This window comes from Podarcis pityusensis (assembly GCF_964106645.2).
Source record: "Podarcis pityusensis genome assembly, chromosome: W".
In the NCBI taxonomy this organism is placed as follows: Eukaryota; Metazoa; Chordata; class Lepidosauria; order Squamata; family Lacertidae; genus Podarcis; species Podarcis pityusensis.
In genome coordinates this window covers 15,765,834-15,786,881 of record NC_138045.1, presented here as the reverse complement: position 1 = coordinate 15,786,881, position 21,048 = coordinate 15,765,834, and the positions used below count along the sequence as shown (strand labels likewise).

The 21,048-nt window shown below is 48.6% G+C and overlaps 1 protein-coding gene and 1 pseudogene across 2 annotated transcripts in view; one reads left to right on the top strand and one right to left on the bottom strand.

Moving 5' to 3' along the window:
• The window catches only part of LOC308467778 (uncharacterized protein), a 624,927-nt gene that overhangs the window by 333,176 nt on the left and 270,703 nt on the right, over window positions 1–21,048 (top strand). The window lies entirely within an intron of this gene.
• LOC308467634 (inositol polyphosphate 5-phosphatase OCRL-like) overlaps window positions 1–21,048 on the bottom strand; it is a 56,316-nt pseudogene that overhangs the window by 7,209 nt on the left and 28,059 nt on the right. The window contains exons 8-9 of the transcript in view: window positions 15,455–15,478; window positions 12,853–12,959 (exon numbers count right to left, since the gene is read on the bottom strand). The product of the transcript in view is annotated as an inositol polyphosphate 5-phosphatase OCRL-like (transcript). The remainder of the gene's footprint in view (window positions 1–12,852; window positions 12,960–15,454; window positions 15,479–21,048) is intronic.

Sequence of the window (21,048 nt, the reverse complement as noted above, 5' to 3'; positions counted from 1 at the left end):
ACTCAAACGCTGTGCTGGCATTTGCTACATGCAATAACTGAGAGTTGCTCAAACACAGCATAATTGGGGCACGGGCCCTTTCATCTAGCCCTTTTTTCTCAGCAGAGTCCCGTCTCAAAACCTCAGTTTCAACACAGTCCCATAGTCCATCTCTCCTTAACAACTGCTGCATTTTAATTGACCAACTCAGCCAGTTGTTTTCTGAGAGAAGTTCAAAAGGGATGCCTCCCCCAATATTTACAACTTGGGGAGACTGGAAATCTGCCATCTCTGCTGGTGCTTGCTGAGCCCCTTCTGTGGGGCCTTCAGCAATCTCTCCTGACTCTCTCTTTAGAGTCCGACTGGATGGTCCTGGCTGGCACTCACCGGCTTCTAGCTGCTGCCTCTGTTGACCCTCAGGTCCCGCCTGGCTCTGCAACTGGTGCAGCCGCTCTGTGAGTCGCCTACTGTGGTCCTCTAGCAGTTCAAACTGTTCCAGTAGCCGACGCTGAGTGCTTTCCTGATCCTCAGATCCTAGCCGCTCCAGCATCGTTGCAGACAGTTACAGCTTGCCACCAACTGCTCCAACGCACAGCCACTGGCTCCATACACCACCAGGACTCACCAGCTCCCTGCTGAGATGGTGTCAGTCGTTTTGCACTCTGCACATGCTCAGAAACACTGGGCCCATAACCTGTCAGTGTTTGTAAAAAGCAAAAAAAAAAGAAGGAAAGGGTTCTGACCTCCCTTTATCTCCTCAGTCTCCTTGTCGGCACAAAAAGAGTCCACGAGAATATCCTTGCAGAGTTTTATTCTTAAAAGTCCTTGTGCAAAACACGACTGAATAAGAATACACACCAGCACCAACAAACCCAAACACCAGCCTCAGCACCAAACTAACATTTCTCACTATATATATATATAACCTGCTGCAAGCCGCTGATTCATGCTGACCCAGCTTTATTCGCATTAAAGAAACAGCGGCCATTTTAGCCGTGACACACTTCACAGAGTATTGCATCAGCCTGTTGAAGCCTGCAGACTTACTCATCATCCTGCGAATCCCAACACTCCTCCTTAAGTCAAAGGCTTGAGACCTTGAGCTTGGTAGGTTTCTGGATGAAACATCGGCTCTGGATCCATTCCAGTCTGGCTTCCGCGCTGGTCATGGGACCGAGACGGCTCTGGTCGCCCTAACAGATGATCTCCGCAGGCAGCTGGATCGAGGCGGGTCGGGGCTGCTGATTCTTCTAGACCTGTCAGCAGCCTTCGACATGGTTGATCACGAACTCCTGGTCCACCGCCTTGCCGACGTGGGGATCCAGGGCACAGTCCTTCAATGGCTGCGCTCGTTTCTCTCCGGTCGGGGACAGAGGGTGGCGCTTGGGGGGGAATTGTCATCCCGCCACTCCTTGGTGTGTGGAGTGCCTCAGGGTGCGATACTCTCCCCGATGCTTTTTAACATCTTTATGCGCCCCCTCGCCCAGCTTGTCCGGAGTTTTGGGCTGGGTTGCCATCAGTATGCTGATGACACCCAACTCTATCTGTTGATGGATGGCCATCCTGACTCGGCCCCAGACACACTGACCAGATGTTTGGAAGCTGTGGCTGGATGGTTACGTGGGAGCCGGTTGAAGTTAAATCCTTCGAAGACGGAGGTCCTCTGGCTGGGACGGGACGATATGGGATTGGGGGGGCAACTCCCATCTCTTGCGGGGGTGCAATTAGTGCCAGCACCATCCGTTAAGAGTTTGGGTGTAATCTTCGATACCTCCCTCTCTATGGAGGCGCAGATTACAGCTATAACAAAGGCGGCATTTTTTCATCTCCGCCAAGCTAAGCAGTTGGCCCCTTATCTCTCTCGCCCTGACCTAGCCACTGTGATCCACGCGACGGTCACCTCCAGACTGGATTATTGTAACTCGCTCTACGTGGGGCTGCCCTTGAGACTGACCCAGAAACTCCAGCGGGTGCAGAATGCCGCGGCGAGACTCCTTATGGGGTCTTCGCTGCGAGATCACATTCATCCGGTACTATACCAGCTGCACTGGCTCCCGGTGGAGTACAGGATCAGGTTTAAGGTGCTGGTTTTAACCTTTAAAGCCCTATACGGCCTAGGACCCTCGTACCTACGGGACCGCCTCTCCTGGTATGCCCCACAGAGGAACCTACGGTCTGCAAATAAAAACATCCTGAAGGTCCCAGGCCTCAGAGAGGTTAGGCTGGCCTCAACTAGAGCCAGGGCTTTCTCGGCTGCGGCTCCAATCTGGTGGAACGCTCTGTCACAAGAGACTAGGGCCCTGCGGGACCTGACATCTTTCCGCAAGGCCTGCAAGACAGAGTTGTTCCACCAGGCCTTTGGTCAGGGCCCAGCCTGACTCCCACCTCTGGCAACCTGCACAGAACTTTGCTTAACGGTTGCCATTAATTTGATTTTAATTAATTTTTATAATGAAATGTTTTAGAATGTTGGATTATTTGATTGTTTGATTATTTGTTTGTTGTTAGCCGCCCTGAGCCTGGCTTTGGCTGGGGAGGGCGGGATATAAATAAAATTTATTATTATTATTATTATTATTATTATTAATAATTCTCTTAAGTCTCGAAATTTAGGAGCATCCAAACATTTTGTATACAAATCCGCCACATTACATATTGTGTTACAGTGCTGTACCTTTAACACATTTCTTTCCAAAGCATTTTTCACATTTCCGTATCTTATAGCTATATGTTTACTCTTGCGCTGTTGGTTAGCAAGCTGTTGTGCAGCCATGTTGTCACTTAGCACAGTGATTGGCATTTCAGAAGGTATTCCAAGTTCCTTTGTTAGACAAGCAAACCACTCTATTTGTGACACACATTCGCTTATGGCTGAGTACTTTGCTTCACAAGTACTTGTGGCAACAAATGTTTGTTTCTGGGATTTCCACTGAACCAGGGCATTTCCAATATATATGGCATAGCCAGTGGTAGACTTTCCATTTTCTCTGTCCCCCCAGCTGGCATCAGCGTATGCATACACTTGCTGATCATATCCTGTATCCAGCACCAGTTTGTAATCTTTTGTGCCTTTCAGATACCTTAGGATTCTTTTAAGTGCTACCCAATCTCTCTGAGCCGGGTCTGCACTTCTTTGGCTTAGCATGCACACTGCCAATGTTATGTCAGGTCTTGTCCAACAACTTAAATATAACAGACAACCCAGCAGAGAATGAAATGCTGTTGCATTCTCACATTTTTGTCCTTCTGGTTCATTTTTGTACTGGGTAGTTATGGGAGTGTCAACCTCATTTGCCCTCTCCATTCCATATGTCTTCAGTAACCTTTCGATTTTTTCCTTCTGACTCAGAGAGTAGACGCCCTCTTCATTTCTCTGAACCTCTACTCCTAAGTAATTCTGAATCTCTCCCAAATACTTCAGTTTGTATTTGTTACCTAGGCTGTTTATAAACCAAGACACTTGCTTTTGTGCAGTTGTTATTAGACAGATATCATCAACATACAAAAGTAAATAACAAACACTTCCTTGCACCATTGCTGAATATAAACAGGAATCAGCCAGGCTTTGTTTGAATCCCATCTTTTTCAAAGTTGTGTCTATGCATTCATGCCATAGACGAGCACTTTGGTGTAAACCGTATAGTGCCCTTTGCAGTTTTAACACCATGCTGTCTTTTTCCAGCTCATAACCTGGTATTTGCTGTAAATACACCTCGGCGTCAATAGGAGCATTTAAATATGCTGAGGCAACATCAAAATGATTAGCTTTTAACCCTCTCAGACTTGCCATTGCTAAAACTGATTTTACTGTTTCAGCCTTTGCTGTTGGGGCAAACACTTCATCATAATGTATCATTTTCCTTTGTGTAAAGCCCCTTGCAACCAACCTGGCTTTCCTCTGACAACTACCATCAGCCAGCTTTTTCACTTTAAAAACCCACTTACAGCTTATGGGCTTTTTACCTTCAGGCAATTCTGCAGGTACAAACACATTGTTGTTTAGCAGAGAGTTATACTCTGCCTACATTGCCTTTAACCACGCCTCTTTCTCTAGAGTAGGTAACTCTTGCACTTCTTCAAAGTTTTCTGGCTCAGTTACACAAACCTGGTTTATGGTGGCTGGGAACCCATAACGGTCTGGAGGTTGACCTTTATTACTTCTTGCAGACCTCCTTGGTTCATGTTGGGTGTAGTGAAGGGTTAACCTTCTGTGTCTCAAGCCTGAGAGGAGGGGCGTTCAGGGGAAGTAAGCCAGGACGTGACGAAAGCAGCTTGGAATGCTGTGAGCTGAGTGAGAAGTGAAAACAGTTTTGTTGCATAGCTGCAAACAGAGAGAGAAAATGCAGCTTGATTCTGCTGGAAGTTATTGATTGTAAATATGCTACTTTTGAGCAAATAAAGTGATATTAGGACAGAAGAAACGTGTGGGACTTAATTACTGCTCTTTCAAACACACGACCGCTGTGCAACTTTGCTATCTGCTAATTGCTTTACGACCGCTACAAAGCCACCCTGCGTAAACAGAAGCTACAGAGGCTTGCAGGGGAAGCATGGCTGGGCGCCGAACAATAAAGCAATAAATCTACCCAACAAAGGTTATGGGTCAACGTGAAGCATGTGAGAAAGGGCTTTGAAGCTTTATTTGCTGAATGTCAGTTTGATCGACTGCCAAGACTTCAAAGGGCAGATCGGAGGAGGCTGACGGAGAGGGAGCTGAGAGCCACGGCGTCCGGAGTGCCCAGTTTGGCTGCTGAGTGAGTACCTTTGCAAAAGGCCAACAGAAGGGAGGCAATGGCTCAGCCCCGTGAACATGGCTTTGAGTTTAAACTGCCATGTCAGAAACTGACTAGCCAAAATTGGTTGCAGTGGAGCTTTCAAGTAGAGCTTTTGTTGGTGGGGGAGCAGCTATGGGACGTAGTCCAGCCCACACAGAATGCAGCTGGGAAAGCAGAGGCTAAGAGGGCTGCAGAGCAAAGTGAAGTTGAGAAGCGTGTGCTTGCTTTTTTGGCAGAAAGTGTGGATGCTCAACTGGTGCCTGTTGTCCTGGGTGCAAGAAGGCCAGAGGCCGCTTGGCTAGCACTCTGAGAAGCTTGTGGAGCTGGGGTGGGAAGCAAGGGCCGAGAAGTTGCTGCATCCGAAAGACAGAGGCAAGATGGTGCTGGCCACATTTTTGAGAGCCAATACACAGCTGGGAGGAGCTGGGAGCCCCTACAGGGGGGCGAAGGGACTGTTGCTGTTGCTGTCAATGCTGCTGGTGCTTTTGCTGAGCCTGGGAGCTGTGTGGATGCTGCAACGTGTCTGTGTGAGGAGCCTGGAGAGAGGTCAAGTGTTGGGAGCCCTTTACCCATCAGAGGGGGTGCAGGAAAACGTCCTGGAGGCCCCATGAGTAGTGGGGGGGCAGTGAGCAGTGAAAGCTCAGAGACGCCTCTTTCTCCAAAAGCTGCCAAGAGTTGTTTACGTCGTGAGTCAGAGCCTGGGAAGCTGAAAAGAGCTAAAGGCTTCAAGGCTGGCCACCTGCAGCAAGTAGAGATAAGAGCTGTGGAGTTGTGTGGGAACGCCGAGACAAGTCCAGTCTCCATGGCAACTGAGAGAGTTGCATCTACGGAAGCTGTGAAGGTCGTGGGCAAGTCTTCCTGCCGGGGGGAGTCTGTTGCCGTGACAACCAGAGAGGACATCTGCAGAAGCCCCAAGGAGGGGGGTAGCGAGGAGATTGTTGCCCTAGTGACCCAGAAATATCAACAACAAGGTTTTTTTCACTGTAATAATAGACAGTGGTGCCTCGAACTCGGTGCCATTTCCTGGTCTTTTGAGGAATTGCAGGACAGTAAAAACTGAGAAATATGTGACGATTGCAGATGGAAGCAGAAAAAGACTAACAGAGACAGGCCTTTTCTTCTGTCCTTTCCTTAAGCATGAAGTCAAAGCTTATGCAGTGCCCGGTTTAACTAACTGTTTGTTAAGTGTGCATGATCTACTTATTGATGGTTTTCATATCTCTTTTGCGGGTGACAAATGTGAATTCTCCAAGGATGGGAAACACGTGTACACAGTGCAGTCTAAAGATAATTTGTTTGCTGTAAATGTGCCTTTTTCCACAGGAGAGGATGATACCGAAGATGCGAAGGGCCAATGTGTGAATGTAGTGCCCCACCATGGTTGTTCACATATTTGGCAACGACGCTTCGCCCATTTGAATTGGAAATATCTCCAGAAAGCACCAGAGCTGACACAAGGGTGCAAATTTAATGTTTGTGACAAATTTTTAGATTGCAATGCATGTAAACAGGCAAAAATTGTGACATGCTCATATCCAAAGTCAGAAAGGCAGACCACACAACCCTTTGAGTTAATTCATGCAGATTTGTGTGGACCCATGTCTGTTGAGTCACTGGGAGGATCAAAGTATTCTCTGCTTTTGATTGATGATTTTTCAAGGTCTGCTTGGACCTTCTCTCTGAAAACGAAAGGGGAAGCTGCTAAAATGATCAAGGATTGGATCACCGCAGTTGAGGTAACTTTTTCCACCAAAGTTCGTGGTTTTCAAAGTGGCAGAGGTGCTGAATTCACTGGTTCTGCTTTACAGGATTTCTTTAGGGAGAAGGGGATTAGCCACCGTCTGACCGCTCCTTACTCTCCGCAACAGAATGGGCTGGCAGAGAGAAAGAACAGGACGGTGCAGGAAGCTATGTCTGCGATCCTGTGGGACGCAGGGCTACCCCAGAAATATTGGTCTGAAGCTTGGAGATTTGTGGTCCATACGCAGAATAGAGTGTACAACTCTAGTGTAGGAAACACACCGTATTTCTTGCTGCATGGAAAGAAGCCTAAGGTACACTACCTTCGTGTGTTTGGTTGTGAGGCTTGGGTGCTTATTCCAAAGGCTCTACGCAAGAAAGGTGAGCCAAGATCTAAAAGAATGATCTTTGTAGGGTATGAGCCTGGCTCAAAGGCCTGGCGGTTTGCGTACCCAAGTGGAAACCAGTCAAGGTTGGTTATCAGCAATAGCGCTGAGTTCTGTGAGCAAGCAGGGTGGAAACGTCTGCACGCTAATCCAGACGTAATTCCACAGCAGTTCTACGACTCAGACATTGAGGAGGAAGAGAGAGCCAGTGTGGTGTAGTGGTTAAGAGCGGTAGTCACGTAATCTGGGGAACCGGGTTCGCGTCTCCGCTCCTCCACCTGCAGCTGCTGGGTGACCTTGGGCCAGTCACACTTCCTTGAAGTCTCTCAGCCCCACTCACCTCACAGAGTGTTTGTTGTGGGGGAGGAAGGGAAAGGAGAATGTTAGCCGCTTTGAGACTCCTGAAGGGGAGTGAAAGGCGGGATATCAAATCCAAACTCTTCTTCTTGTTGTTGTTGTTGCTGGGGACCACGGTCCAGAGCAACAGGATCCACCACAGGGACAGAGTCCAAGGCAGGGACAGCTCAGGATCCCTCAGAGGGGGGAACCTAGAACACCTCCTCAGGCAAGTGTCAAGTTTGAGCCAAAGAGTGAGCCTTCTTCACCTGCTGGACCAGCTGTAAGGCCCAAGAGGCGCAGCAGGTCAGAGGGGGGAGACACTGAAGTTGAGGATGATTTAGCTGGACCCAGTGAAGCAGCAGGGTCACCAGGATTCACACTGAGGAGATCAGCGAGGACAAGGAGGCCTCCTGATCGGTACGACGCTTTAGGCGTCTGGGTAGGTCCTGCAAGATGTGAACCTTAATCCTTCGAGGATATTCAGAGTTTACCTGAGGAAGAAGCAGGCAAGTGGCACAGGGCAATGGACAAAGAGATGAAGTCCATGAAAGATCTAGGTGTGTTCTCACTCACAGAGTTGCCACCGGGCAAGCAGGCTGTAAGTTGCAGGTGGGTTTACCGCTTGAAACCCACTAACGCTGGAGAGCCACAGTATAAAGCCAGGTTAGTTGCTCGAGGGTTTACTCAGAGGAAGGGAATACACTTCACGGAGGTGTATTCGCCAACGTCACGAGCGGAGACTCTGAGAACGCTTTTAGCTTGTGCAGCACAGAGAGGCTGGAAAGTAAACCACTTTGATGTGGATGTTGCCTACCTTAACTCAGATCTCCAGGAGGAGCTGTACGTGATTCCTCCTCCGGGGTTTGAGAACTTAAGGCAGGATGTTGTGTGGAGATTGCACAAATCCATCTATGGATTACGTCAATCTGCCAGAAACTGGAACATGTGCCTGAATGAAGCCTTAGAAGAGCTAGGTTTCAGGAGAAGTGTTGCTGATAGTTGCTTGTATTTGAGAGGATCAGGGGCAACACAAGAGTATTTGCAGATTTGGGTTGGTGACTTGTTTTTCTCAGAAACAGATGAACAGGCGGAGAAGTTTGCCAAAGAGCTAGGTAAACGGTTCAAGCTTAAACAGCTTGGTGCTGTCAAAACCTATCCAGGTGTCAATGTTGAGCGTGCACAGGATGGAAGCTTTTTGCTTAGCCAGAGAGGTAAAATTGAGCAATTGCTTCAGAACATGAGGATGAGTGATTGTGCAGGAGTGAGAAGTCCTATGGAGACTAGTTTTGTGAAGGACAGCCAGCAAGCAGAACGCGCTGCGTTTGAAAATACTGAAGTGTTTCAGTCAGCCCTAGGGAGTTTGTTTTACTTGTCCCAGTGGAGCAGACCTGATATAGCGTTTGCTGTCAATCTGCTCAGCAGGGAAGCTTCAAACCCTAGTGTGCAAGCTTGGAATGGCATCAAGAGAGTTCTGAGGTATTTGCAGGAAACCAAAGACTTTTGTCTTAGGTTGCCAGCACAAGGAGAAGTCAAACTGACTTGCTTTGTGGACTCGGATTGGGCTAATCTTGAGGATCGCAAGTCTGTGTCTGGCCTAGTGGTGAAGTTTGGGAACTCAGTAGTTGGATGGAGGTCCAAGAAGCAAAGTCTTATAGCGCTCTCATCCACTGAGGCTGAGTTTAGTGCTCTTTCAAAGGTGTGCAGAGAAGTAGAGTTCTATGCTTGCTTGGTGCAGGAACTCTGCGAGGTGGATTGTCAGCCGATACGTGTTTTCGAGGACAATCAACCATGCCTGCGTTTGGCAGAGTCAGGTCAGTTCAAGGCCAGAACTAAACACCTAGACATTCGTTTTTGGAATGTATGCCAGAGTGTTCAGGAGGGATTAGTTGCACTGAAGTATCGTCCCTCTGCCAAGAACCTAGCTGATGGGTTCACGAAGCCACTCACCTTCAAAAGACATGGGGAGTTTTGCGAAGGTCTGGGTTTGGGACGACCAAGGGTCGATTCTCCCCTCAGGCGCGAGACAAGAGGGGGTGTTGGGTGTAGTGAAGGGTTAACCTTCTGTGTCTCAAGCCTGAGAGGAGGGGCGTACAGGGGAAGTAAGCCAGGACGTGACAAAAGCAGCTTGGAATGCTGTGAGCTGAGTGAGAAGTGAAAACAGTTTTGTTGCGTAGCTGCAAACAGAGAGAGAAAATGCAGCTTGATTCTGCTGGGAGTTATTGATTGTAAATATGCTACTTTTGAGCAAATAAAGTGATATTAGGACAGAAGAAACGTGTGGGACTTAATTACTGCTCTTTCAAACACACGACCGCTGTGCAACTTTGCTATCTGCTAATTGCTTTACGACCGCTACAAAGCCACCCTGCGTAAACAGAAGCTACAGAGGCTCGCAGGGGAAGCATGGCTGGGCGCCGAACAATAAAGCAATAAATCTACCTAACAGTTCATTAATCTCACCCCCTGGGCTACCTTCAGGACTGCTTTTGGGGTGGATTGATTCTGAAGATTTACCTACTCCTGTCCCTGTTGCACTTTCTTTTCCCCCCTGCTCCATGCTAGCAGCTGGAGAAAAATGCTCAGTCTTTACCTCCTCCCTTTCAGTTTCTCTGGGAGAGCTGCCAATTCTTAGCTTTGTTTCAACTGCCTTATCAGGTACGCTCGGCAGTAAAACTTTTTCTGGCAGCAGGTTTGCATGTATCTTGGGCCAATTTCTTTGCTCATTAAAGCTGGCTGATCGACTATAACTCAAAAGATTTTTATCATCTTCAAACCTGTAGGCTTTCGTACCACTTTCATACCCAAGAAATAGCAACTGCTGTGCTCTTTTCCCACCTTTTCTTCGGTTCTTTACAGGTATGTCAACCCACGCCTTTGTCCCAAAGATTCTCAAATGTTGCAAACTGGGACTTTTGTTATAGAGAATTTTATAGGGTATGTCATCTAGTACCCTTGACCACAAGCGATTCCCAATATAATTCGCGGTCTTAGTACTCTCAACCCAGTACTTAATTGGAAGATTTGCATCTGCTAACAATGCTTTCATTTGTGTCTGCAAGACACCTCCCCTACGCTTTGCTACTCTGTTCTCCTGAGGCGTTGCCACATTGGTAAGTCTATGTTTAATCCCTTGGGAACGCAACCAGTTTCTTAGGGAGCTTGCCATAAACTCTCCTCCCCTGTCTGTCTGAATAGAGCACACCTTTTGGCCAAGTTGCCTTTCTACCCTTCTTACCCAGAACTTCAAAGTTTGGGCAACGTCAGACTTTTGCTTTAATGGATAGACCCAGCGAAATCTAGAATAGTCATCCACTAGGATCAAACAGTACTTGTTATGGGAGACACTTGGTGGAAAAGGACCAGTTACATCAGCATGAATCAACTCCAGTGGTTTTTTTGGTTTCTCTCTGGCTTGCTCTTGCTACTGGGCAAGCCCTGCTTTTAACCTCCTTGCAGATATTGCAGTCTAAGTAATTATCACAACTTTTAATGTTTTTCATCCCCCCACACAACTCCAATGTTTTGTTCAGCACCTTAAAGCTAGCATGAGCCAGACGCCTGTGCAGGAGATGAATACACATATCATGGGTTGGGACATTTTGCACATTTGCAACCTTAGACTCACACTGCAGTACATACATATTAGTTCTAAGGTTAGCATTTGCCAACACTGCCCCATTTTGCTTTATCTGGCACTGATCTCCCACAAAGTTTACTTCAAAGCCTGCTTTTGCCAAGTCTGGAATACTCAGGAGATTGTTTTGCAAACTAGGCACACACAACACATTCCTGAATGTGTGTCCCAGCTGTGGGAACACAACCTCCCCCTCACAAACTACATTAGCTTTCTGGCCCGTAGCAAGACTTACATGTTTTTTGTTTGAAGCCCTAGCATCAGTTAGCAGTCTTTTTCTTTTACAAAAGGTTTGAGAAGCTCCACTGTCCAGAACCCACAGCTCTTCATTTTCTTGACCATCTGCAGACACCCAAGCGGTAGACTCTCTCTGCTGCCTCCTGTGCTTCTGCTGTTTTTGTTGTTTTCTCGGGCAGTCCCGCAGCAGATGTCCACTGGACTTGCAGCAAAAACACCTTTTTACTTTGTTGACCACCGGCTGGTCTGCAGCAGCTCCTCCTGGCTGTTTCTCCGGCTCCCGACACCTCTGCTCTTCCCGGCTGTTGTTCCCTCTGGGATGCTCCAACAGCTGGGCTGAGGTCATCTTTCGCTCTGCACGCCTGCCCTCCTCTGCATACAACCGTCCGGTAACGTATTCCAGAGTCAGCTTATCAGTCTCTACAGACTCGAGGGAATTGACCAGCATATCATAGCTGTCATCAAGGGAACTCAGGACTATAAAGACTTTGTCCTCTTCCCCCACAGGCCTCCCTCTTAAGGTTAGCTCCTGGAAACAGCCTGTTAGGAATTTTAGGTGGTTTACCAGGGAGTCCCCCAGTTTCTTCTGACACCGGTACAGTCTCCTGGTCAGTGTTATCAGTGAGCCAGCTGTCTCTCGCACATGGACAGCCTTGAGCGCATTCCACGCCTCACTTGCCGTCACCTTATCAGCTACGTAGACTAGCTGGCTGTCGTCCACTCCAAGAATGATCGTAGCCAAAGCTTTCTCATCCTTTTCTAGCTGGGCCTCTGCTAGTGCCAGCTTTTCATCGTCATCCTCATCCTCCTCAGGGGGCTGCGGTGGAGTTTCCACCACCTTCCACAGGCCCTCACGCTTGAGGAAGTGTTGCATGCGGACTGACCAGGTGCTGTAGTTCGTGGCCGTCAGCTTCTCCAGCAACACGCCAGTTCTGGACTGTTCCATCCCTGCAGCTCACCTCCAGCACCCACGGCTAGATAACTGCCACCTGTACTCTGGCGCAGCGGAAGCGTGCTGGGCCCATAACCCTGTCGCGAATTCCTCGCGGCGCTTTTAGCAGAAACACTCAGAGTACCAGGTTTTTCCTGTGCAGTCTTTTAAATGTGAATATACAGGTATTTACAAAAACAGTCCATACAGAGTACCTGCTCCTTAAGGCAAACGAATACTCTCCACCCCAGCATCACCATACCACAGCACAACCACCACAACCACAACTACTGTTTAACAGGCTTTCCTTTTAAAACAGGTGATAGCCAATCACATTAATCACATTCCTGCTGAGTCACTCTGACCCAGCACTTCACAGAGTATTGCATCAGCCTGTTTGAGCCTGCAGACTTACTCATCATCCTGCGAATCCCAACAGAGAGCTGGCACAAAGGCTGAGAATTGTATCCCGCCTGCTTTCCACAGTAGCATTCCTACTACCCTTCTCATGATTTGGGGCAATGGGAGAGTGAAATCATTCCCCGCTTCTTCTAGTGGTGAGTGTCAGAGAGCCGCTTTGCTAGGGAGAGACAGACAATGGTTGTGAACACTTGGGTTCTTCTGAGCCGCTCTAAGGAATACCGTATGCTGGATGTCCCACCCGCTGCCGCTCCACCAAGGTGCCACTATACTCACAGCAGGAGTTTGTAAGAGCGAGTCGGTAGCTAAGATATAAATCAATTGTGGCGTTTGGAACCTGCACACCCCAAAACTGGTACTGGATTCCAGCCAACACCCATGCTTTCAATGGTACAGTCCCCCTCAGCTCACCTGGTGGCAGGCATTCTTGAAGAGGTGGTCCACCAAAAGCCAGATCTCCTTGGCCGCTCAGTGGAGTCATCACCATCCTGGGGTACGATATCCAGAAACTGCTTCTCCTGGAGGTCCAATGACAAGCGGGACTGGCATGAGAGCCTGACAGAATGTGTGCCTGTATGCATTCTTTCCTTGCTCCAGCTGGGTGGACAAGTCTTGCCCTCTGAGGCCACAACTAGGGCTGGGCGATAGCTGGCTTTCAACACGGTGATATATCACTAGCTAAACATTGCAATACACCAATATATCACAATGTGTGAAATAAGATGGAGCTATGTAGAGGCATTGGCTGGCTTCATGGTTTCCCCCGCATTGTGATTTTTGCTGCCCCCTGCAGGAGGGCAGGGGAAAGCTGAACCGGCAGAGTCCACAGGGGCTGCAGGAATCTAGAGAAGCATTGTCTGGCTTCACAGTTTCCCCCCACATGGTGTTTTTTGCATAGTACACACACACATCATGATTCGCAATATATTGCCAGGTCAGAAATTATGAAACCAGTCTCACTATCTAGACTTCAAGCTGATTTGAAAATATATCTATATTGACGTATCGCCCGGCCCTAGCCACAGCAAGCATCTCAAGTGGGGAAACAAAAAACAAATTGCTTGCACCCCAAATCCAAGCTCCCCCTCCCCCTATTAATGTGCAGCTAGTAATCCTCCCACTCCGGATGTGCAGTTCACCCCAAAGCTTACTGAATATGCAGCTGTGGACATGAGGTTTGGCTAACATTTTATTTAAATTGCTGGAACCTGCCCTGGGACCTTAGGGTGAAGGGCAGGAAATAAGTAACAAAAACAGCAACAGAACATGGATGGGCCTTCATAGGTTGATGGGCTGCAGCCCCAGCCAGCATGATGAGATGATGGGGTCACATGTTCACCACCCCTTGTCTAGAGCACGTTGCAGAGGCAGTGGTAGAAACTGAACAACAGCTGGAGCCCCAGCCCACGACTTTGTATGGGCAATGCAGCACACAGCAGCTGGTGAACAATGCCTCCGGCCTCCTTCCCATCTTCCTCTCCAGAAATGTTCAGGGTGGTTAGTTATATCTCAAGCTACCACATTCAAGAGAAAGAGAAAGAGAGGAGGGGGGAGCAAGAGAGCTTTAGGAGCACAGCAGTGGCAAGCAGCCCATCACTAAAAGGAGCTGGCAAGGATGGAGAATTTGATCCCCTCATCCCCAGGGCAGCTGATGATTAGGACCCAGTTCATCCCCCCTCCCCCTCCGCCAATACTCCCCGCCCCTGCAGAGAGAGAGAGAGAGAGAGAGAGAGAGAGAGAGAGAGAGAGAGTGTATTGGTGTGGGGAATGACACATGCTGTATCAGAGTCTTAGTGCAAGAGTAGCTGGTGCATGCTAAAGAACACAGGAGCCTTGCTGGGTTAGATCAGCATTTTGTTCCCACAATGGCCAACCACATGCCCTTGGGAGTCCATAGGGACACGGGGACAAGAGCACTCTGTCCATCATGTTCCCCAGAAACTTGTAATCAAAAGCATGTGTTTTGTGATAATAGTGGCAAGAAATAGCCCTGACCCGTAGCTACTGATAAACATATCCTCCATGGTTCTAAATGTCTACAGCTGTCCAAATTGACAGTCACCACTGTCTCCTTGTGGCTAGGATAATACACCCAAGTAGATCTGATTTCGAGAGGAGTGACATTTCCCTGAGCCACCCCAAAGCAGCCACTACTGCTTCCCAAATGCCAGTGCTCAGGTGGTAAGAGTAAGCCAGAGTGGCATAGTCTGTGCAGCAGTTGCTGAGCACAGAGACAAGGAGAAAACTGGCTCTTGGGGCCAGAGGGGGCTGGCGCCTGCATCATAAAACTGGGCTTTCTGCCTCCCGTGCTGCCAATCGCAAGCGGACCCAAAGTCAAGCAGCGCAAAATCAGTGACAAGCAGTGATGGCAAATTCTGGTTTCGTCTCCGTTCTCCTCTGCCGAGTTCTACAAGGGCCACGTTGAGACTAGGGAAGAGACCAAAGCAGAGAGCTAGAGCCACCACCTGGACTGGATTTGAGTCAGAAGGCAGGCAGGTGCGGGTTGCCTGAGAGGAAAGTCAGGTTGGTGGGGTAGTGCCTGGTTTGCCCTAAGGGACCGGCTGCCACTGCATGGAGCAGCTGCTGATCGTTGACAAGGGCAACTCCATTTACGTGCCTTCGAGGCACATGCACACTGCCGCAAAGCTGGAAGGGGCACTTGAAGGGGCAAAAAATTCCCCCCCAAGAGCACAAAAGCGGCAAAGTGGCATGGAAACAGCATCTCGACTCCCTCCCAGGAGCTTTGGCACCGACCTTTCAGGCCTGTGGAGAGTTGGAGCAAGGAATTTTGCAGGGAGGCTGCCAAGTGCTGCTGGTTTTCAAAAGGCCTTTCAAAAGGGTTTCCGGAAGTTTAGAGAGGGTTTGCAGGATTTTCCAATGCTGTCCCCAATATACGCAATTTCATTTAAACGCACGGTACCTCGGAACGCAACCCCCGTGTAAACGGGGCCTTGCCTGTACCTGATTTGAGCCCGCTACAAGAACATCTAGAGGATACCAAACCAACTGTTACCTTTTCTAGGAAGCTGTCTTCTCCCTGAGATCAGAGGAGGAAGGCAAGAGCAAAAGACAACCAAGGGTGTTAATGGCACAGGCCCTGAGAAGAGAAAGAAACAGCCCGTTGGCTGAACAGTATCTGGGCAGATGGCAGGGAAATGCACACGGTTCAGTGGCCCTGCGAAAGGGCAGGTGGGAGGACCAGAACCTGGGATGACTCAGTCAAGGCAAACAAAGGGCATGAACAGCACACAGGAAGCGGATGCACAGCTACAGAAGGTGACGCTGAATGCAGCGAAGGACCCCCAGCCCCCACATTGCTGAGTGGAAGAGCAGCTGTTTTTTAAGCAGGCAAGCAGAGTGGGAAGGGTAGACATTCAGCACATGAACCTGCCAGGTAAATCAACCCCTTTCCCTACCAGGTCCATAAGTCTGGTGACGGGAACTTCGCCAATCGGCTGCCTCATCCAGCACAAGGCTTCCAAGGAGGTCCCGAAGCAGCTTGGTAGGTAGCTCCCACTGAGGGTGAGGAAATAGTCCTTGCCAGGGTCAAGGTGAAGGACAAAGATAGCCTCAATCTTCTCTTCCTTGCTGATGTACACATCCAGGGAAATGTCCGTCTCACCTAAAATGGGAGGAGGTCAGGTAGATACACTCTTTGGCACAGCCAAGTTGGCTTGTCTGTAAATTAAAAGTGAAGACAGTGAAGAATTGAACAGAAGGACACAATAGGAGCCTGCTGGATCAGGCCAATGGCCCATCTAGTACAGCCTCCTGTTCTCACAGGTGTATGGGGAAAACCTTAACTTCAAGAATTAGGAAAAGAAGCGACTCAGTTCCCACCCCCACCCCACTTTCCTCTCTATTCCTCCAAAGCAGCAGCTGCACAGAAGATGTTGACAGGATACTGGGGGGTGAGAGAAAGTGATCCTAACAAAAGAATATAAAAAGGGAAAGCATTTATTTGTCTCCTAAAGGATTTTTGCGCCCCAATGTAACTTTCTTTTTTAGTTTACATTTCATTGAGTTTTTAAAAGTTTGGCTAGTTCTATATGTTCCCCAAGATATTTTTGTGCCTCCACAACATAAAAATACGCATATTTTTTTTAAAAAAGTAATTTTTGGACGGACTGCTCTCACTGGTTCCCTGCGATGCCAAAAGGTTTTTTGGGACCCTCCAGCATTGTTTTGCTTCGATTCATTTGTGTGTGTGTGTTTAAAGCTGGTCACACACACTCTTACACTTTGGGCTCAGCTGCTTTGACATGTGGCCCTTGGAGGCTTGAGCATGGGGCAATGCAGCCCACAAATGTTAAGCCTCCCCTGCTCTACCAAACTCCCAAGGTTTGAGGGAGGAGGGTTGGGAAGAGGAGGAGAAAAGGGGGGATGAAAAGGAAACCAAGGCCTTCCCTAGATGACCCTTGGGGTCCCTTTCCAACTCTACAGTTCTCTGATTCCAGAGAGAGACTCGCTGGGCTCCAAGTATCCCTCGCAGGGCTCAGCGCGAAGCCAGGGCTTACAATACTGGCTGTCACTGAGCTTGGGGATAAAGGAGAAGTGGAGGGTGACCTGCCCGTTGTTTGTGATCTGGAACTTCTCCTTCTGCAGCTGCCGGAACTTCACATTCTCAAACGGAAACTGCAGAGCAAAAGGGGGGGGGAGGAAAGAGAGTGCTTGCCTTCAGCAGAGGCAAGGAAACGTGCTCCAGGGGGAAGTTTGTCATTGGCCCCGGGCTATCATTTAGGGGACTGCACATGCAACAGGTCCACGTGGGGCTCTCCAGATCTTGCTGCACTTGCCACTGGCCATGTTGGCTGGGGATGATGGGAGTTGTAGTCCAGCATCTGGAGGGCACCACGCTGGCTACCCCTGGAGTCTTTGCCTGCGAGGAAGAGGAAGAGGCTGCCGCTCAGTGGAAGGGCATCTGCCTTGCATGCAAAGGTCCCAGGTTCTATCCCCAGCATCTCCAGGTAGGGCTGGGAGAGATCCCCCGGAAATCCTGGGGAACTGCTCAAGACTGAGCTAGATGGGCCAAGGGCTTCTTCCCCCCCTGGTCTTTTTGCAGCAAACCCTCTTTAAGGGGTTGGAGAGGATCCTATTCGTCTTTACCTCACTCCAGGGAGGGAAGGAATTCGTTTTCCATCCTGTCCATCAACTGAACAATATCCTCAAACACTTTCCGGTACCGTCGGTCATCCACAACCTTCACCTATGGGGGGGGGCAGAGCACATTTGTTGGGGCTATGGACTGAAAGGGGGGGGCATGAGTTAAGAGCAGAAAGGCCTGATGCACCCCCCTGTTCCCAGCCCTGAAAGAGGCAAGTACTGTAACTCTGAGAGCTTCCCCAGGATGGCAGCGGCTGTGACTTCCAGACCCAATGGGCTGAAGCCAAATGCTCCAAGCCAAGTACCACAGAAGCTCCATTGCATGAATGGAGCCAACGGTTAAGGTATACAGTTCAGCCCATGTGGTCTGCCATGCCTGCAGGAGCAGTGTGTACTCAGAACAGTGGAGAATGGAAGCCTAGGGATTTAACAGAGCCAAAACCTGCCCACTCCTTGCACCGGAAGTCATTGGCCAAGGAGGAGCTCTGTGGAAAGGGGCCTGGTTGTTGGTCAGGGCCTGCCCAGATTCGAGGAGGTGCCACATAGCAGGCAACTAAAAACCCTGAATAGACAATAGCCCTGACCAGGGCAAGTGTTACCCCTGTGAGGAAGAGGGAGCTGACGGGCTTGTGGTCGCTCCTTTTCAATTCCATGTGACTTCGGTAGCTGAGCTGATTCACGCTGCCTCCTCTCCAGAGGATTGGCTCACACCATGCTGGCACACGGCACTTCCCACTGCAAGGAGACAGGAGAGACACCAGGACTGTTGGACTGGCTGAGGAGACAGGAGAGACACCAGGACTGTTGGACACAAGGCTCACACAGTCAAACTTTGGCTCCACACACGGCCTGTGATCTTGACCATGGTCAAGAGCTGGAGATGATGGGGCTTGGGAGTCCAACTTCTGAAGGGGCGGACCTTGCAGGTGTGCAGGCATTTTGCCTCATGGAGAGAGTTGTCAGGAAATCAAAAGCTGCCTTCTACCAGGTCAGAATGAATTTCTGACCTCCCCCAGTTTTGATTCTTACATTGCAGGGGGTTGGACTAGATGACCCTTGTGATCCCTTCCAACCCCACAATTAATTAATTAAGTCTCCTCTGGCTGGCAGCAGCTCTCTGTGGCCCAATCCTTTTTCAGGTGGAGGTGCCTTTCAACTTGAGACTCTGCATACAAAGCATATGGCACACCACCAAATGATGATCCTTCCCCAAAGCAAGGGGCCCCGTTATTCTTGTTCAGACACTATTTCTTCAGTGATCCAAAAGACCCTTTCTGGCACCTGAAATGCTGCCCAAAGGAGCCTGCCGTTTTCCGGCTTCGTCACTACATGTTCCGCCTGTCCTTTTGATTTCCCCATTACCACAGCAAGAGCAATGAAAGTAGCAGGCCTAGGTGGCTTCTGACAGTTGTCAAGAACCACAAGAATATGCCAAATCATGGATGGTGAGGCTCAATGGCTACTAGCCATAATGGCCACAGAACATACTCCACCAAGAGAAGCAGTATGGCTTGGAGGAGGGGAGCGTGCTGTTGCACTCAGGTCCTGTTTGTGGGCTCCCCAAGAGGCATCTCATTGGCCAATGTGAGAACAGGATGCTGGGCCAGATGGACCAATGGCCTGATCCAGCAGGGCTGCTCTCATGTTCTTATTCCCTGGCAGACTCATCTTGAGAGAGCACCAAGTCTAATTCCCAGACTTCCTTGACACAAACAGGATTCTCCGCTTATACACGCCATGAAACAGAGGATGCTGGTTATCAGGACAAATGTGGGGGAAAGGCTGCTTGTGGAAAAGGAGCCAAAACATTTCCAGAGCAGGGATGGCTTGAGGAAGACAACATATCACAGCCTTGCATTAAACAACTCGCCTAGCAGCCTTTGGCAACCAGGAATTCCATGCAAGCAAAGTGAGCAGGTGAAGGAGAGCTGGATCTCTCTCTTCCTCCGTGGCTTGGTGTCCATTCTGGCTGCAGAGGAAAGGAAGTCCATCCAGCCCTCAACTCTAGCCCTCCTCCAACAGCTTGCTTAGCAGAAAGCCATTTTTAAAATATATGTTTTACTAGCCTGCTCAGGAGGACGGAAAGGCAGGACACTACTAGCGTCTCAGCAGACTAGGATAAACAAACAAGCCTTGCAGAAGAATGATTGAGAGGACTTACTTACAAAGGCTCAACTATCAAGCAGGCGCTTACCTGGAGTCCCAGCGATCTGTTTTAGAGTCGAATTTGTACATCGGGATGAACTTGATCTCTCCCTCTGTGAAATCAGCAAAAGCTGTCTTTTGGGTACGCTGAATGTTTAGCTAAAGCCAAAAAGAAATCGCTGTCAGTGTTTGTAAAAAGCAAAAAAAAGAAGGAAAGGGTTCTGACCTCCCTTTGTCTCTTCAGCCTGGTCCTCGGACCCTTGTCTGCATAAAAGAGTCCACGAGAATATCCTTGCAGAGTTTTATTCTTAAAAGTCTTTGTGCAAAACACGACTGAAGAACTATACACACCAGCACTAACTAACTAACTAACTAACTAACCAACCAACCAACCAACCAACCAACCAACCAACCAACCAACCAACCCAAACACCAGCCTCAGCACAAACTAACATTTCTCACTTTATATATACAACCTGCTGCAGGCCGCTGAGTCATGCTGACCCAGCTTTATTCGCATTAAAGAAACAGCGGCCATTTTAGCCGTGACACCCCTTCTGTTTCTTAAATACGCAAAAAACCACAACAGAAACAATACATACATACATTATATACATAAACCCAGTTTTGTCATCAATTCATTATGACATGTTGCTGGCAAAGGCTTGGTAAACAAATCAGCAATATTATCTTGTGACTGACAATACTCCAGTTTGATTACCCCATTCTGTACACAGTCTCTAACATTCGCATGACGGATAGCAATATGTTTTGATGCGGATTTCATTATTTCCGAGCCCGCTAATGCAATGCACGATTGGCTATCTTCATACACTTGGATAGGCAAATCCACTTTACAATCTAGATCTTTTAGTATCTGTATAAACCACATGATTTCATTGCATGCTAGCGACAGGCTCCCATATTCTGCCTCACAGGATGAGGTCACAACAAATCCTTGTTTCTTTGACCTCCATCCAATTATGAAATGACTGGCAGAATCCGAGACCAGGGAGAAGAGTCGATGGAAGAAGATTGGAAAAAGTTTAAAGACTATTTACAGAAGTATTGCAAAATTAATGAATGTTAGAATGATGTTGGATAGAAACTAAGTGGTCTTTAGCCGAAATGTTACTAGGGAACATGAAAAAATGGTTTATTAATATGTAAAAATCTAAAATTACAATATTTTATGATTAATGATTAGGATATATAAAGAGGGGAGGGATTTGCTGAACTAATAATTGAACTGGAATACAAAAAAGGGAGGTGTGAGGAGGTCCTGGAAATAAGCAAATGAAGGCTAAGTAACGGAAGGAATGAATTGTTTTTAACTATTTTTACTTTGTATTTTCTCTT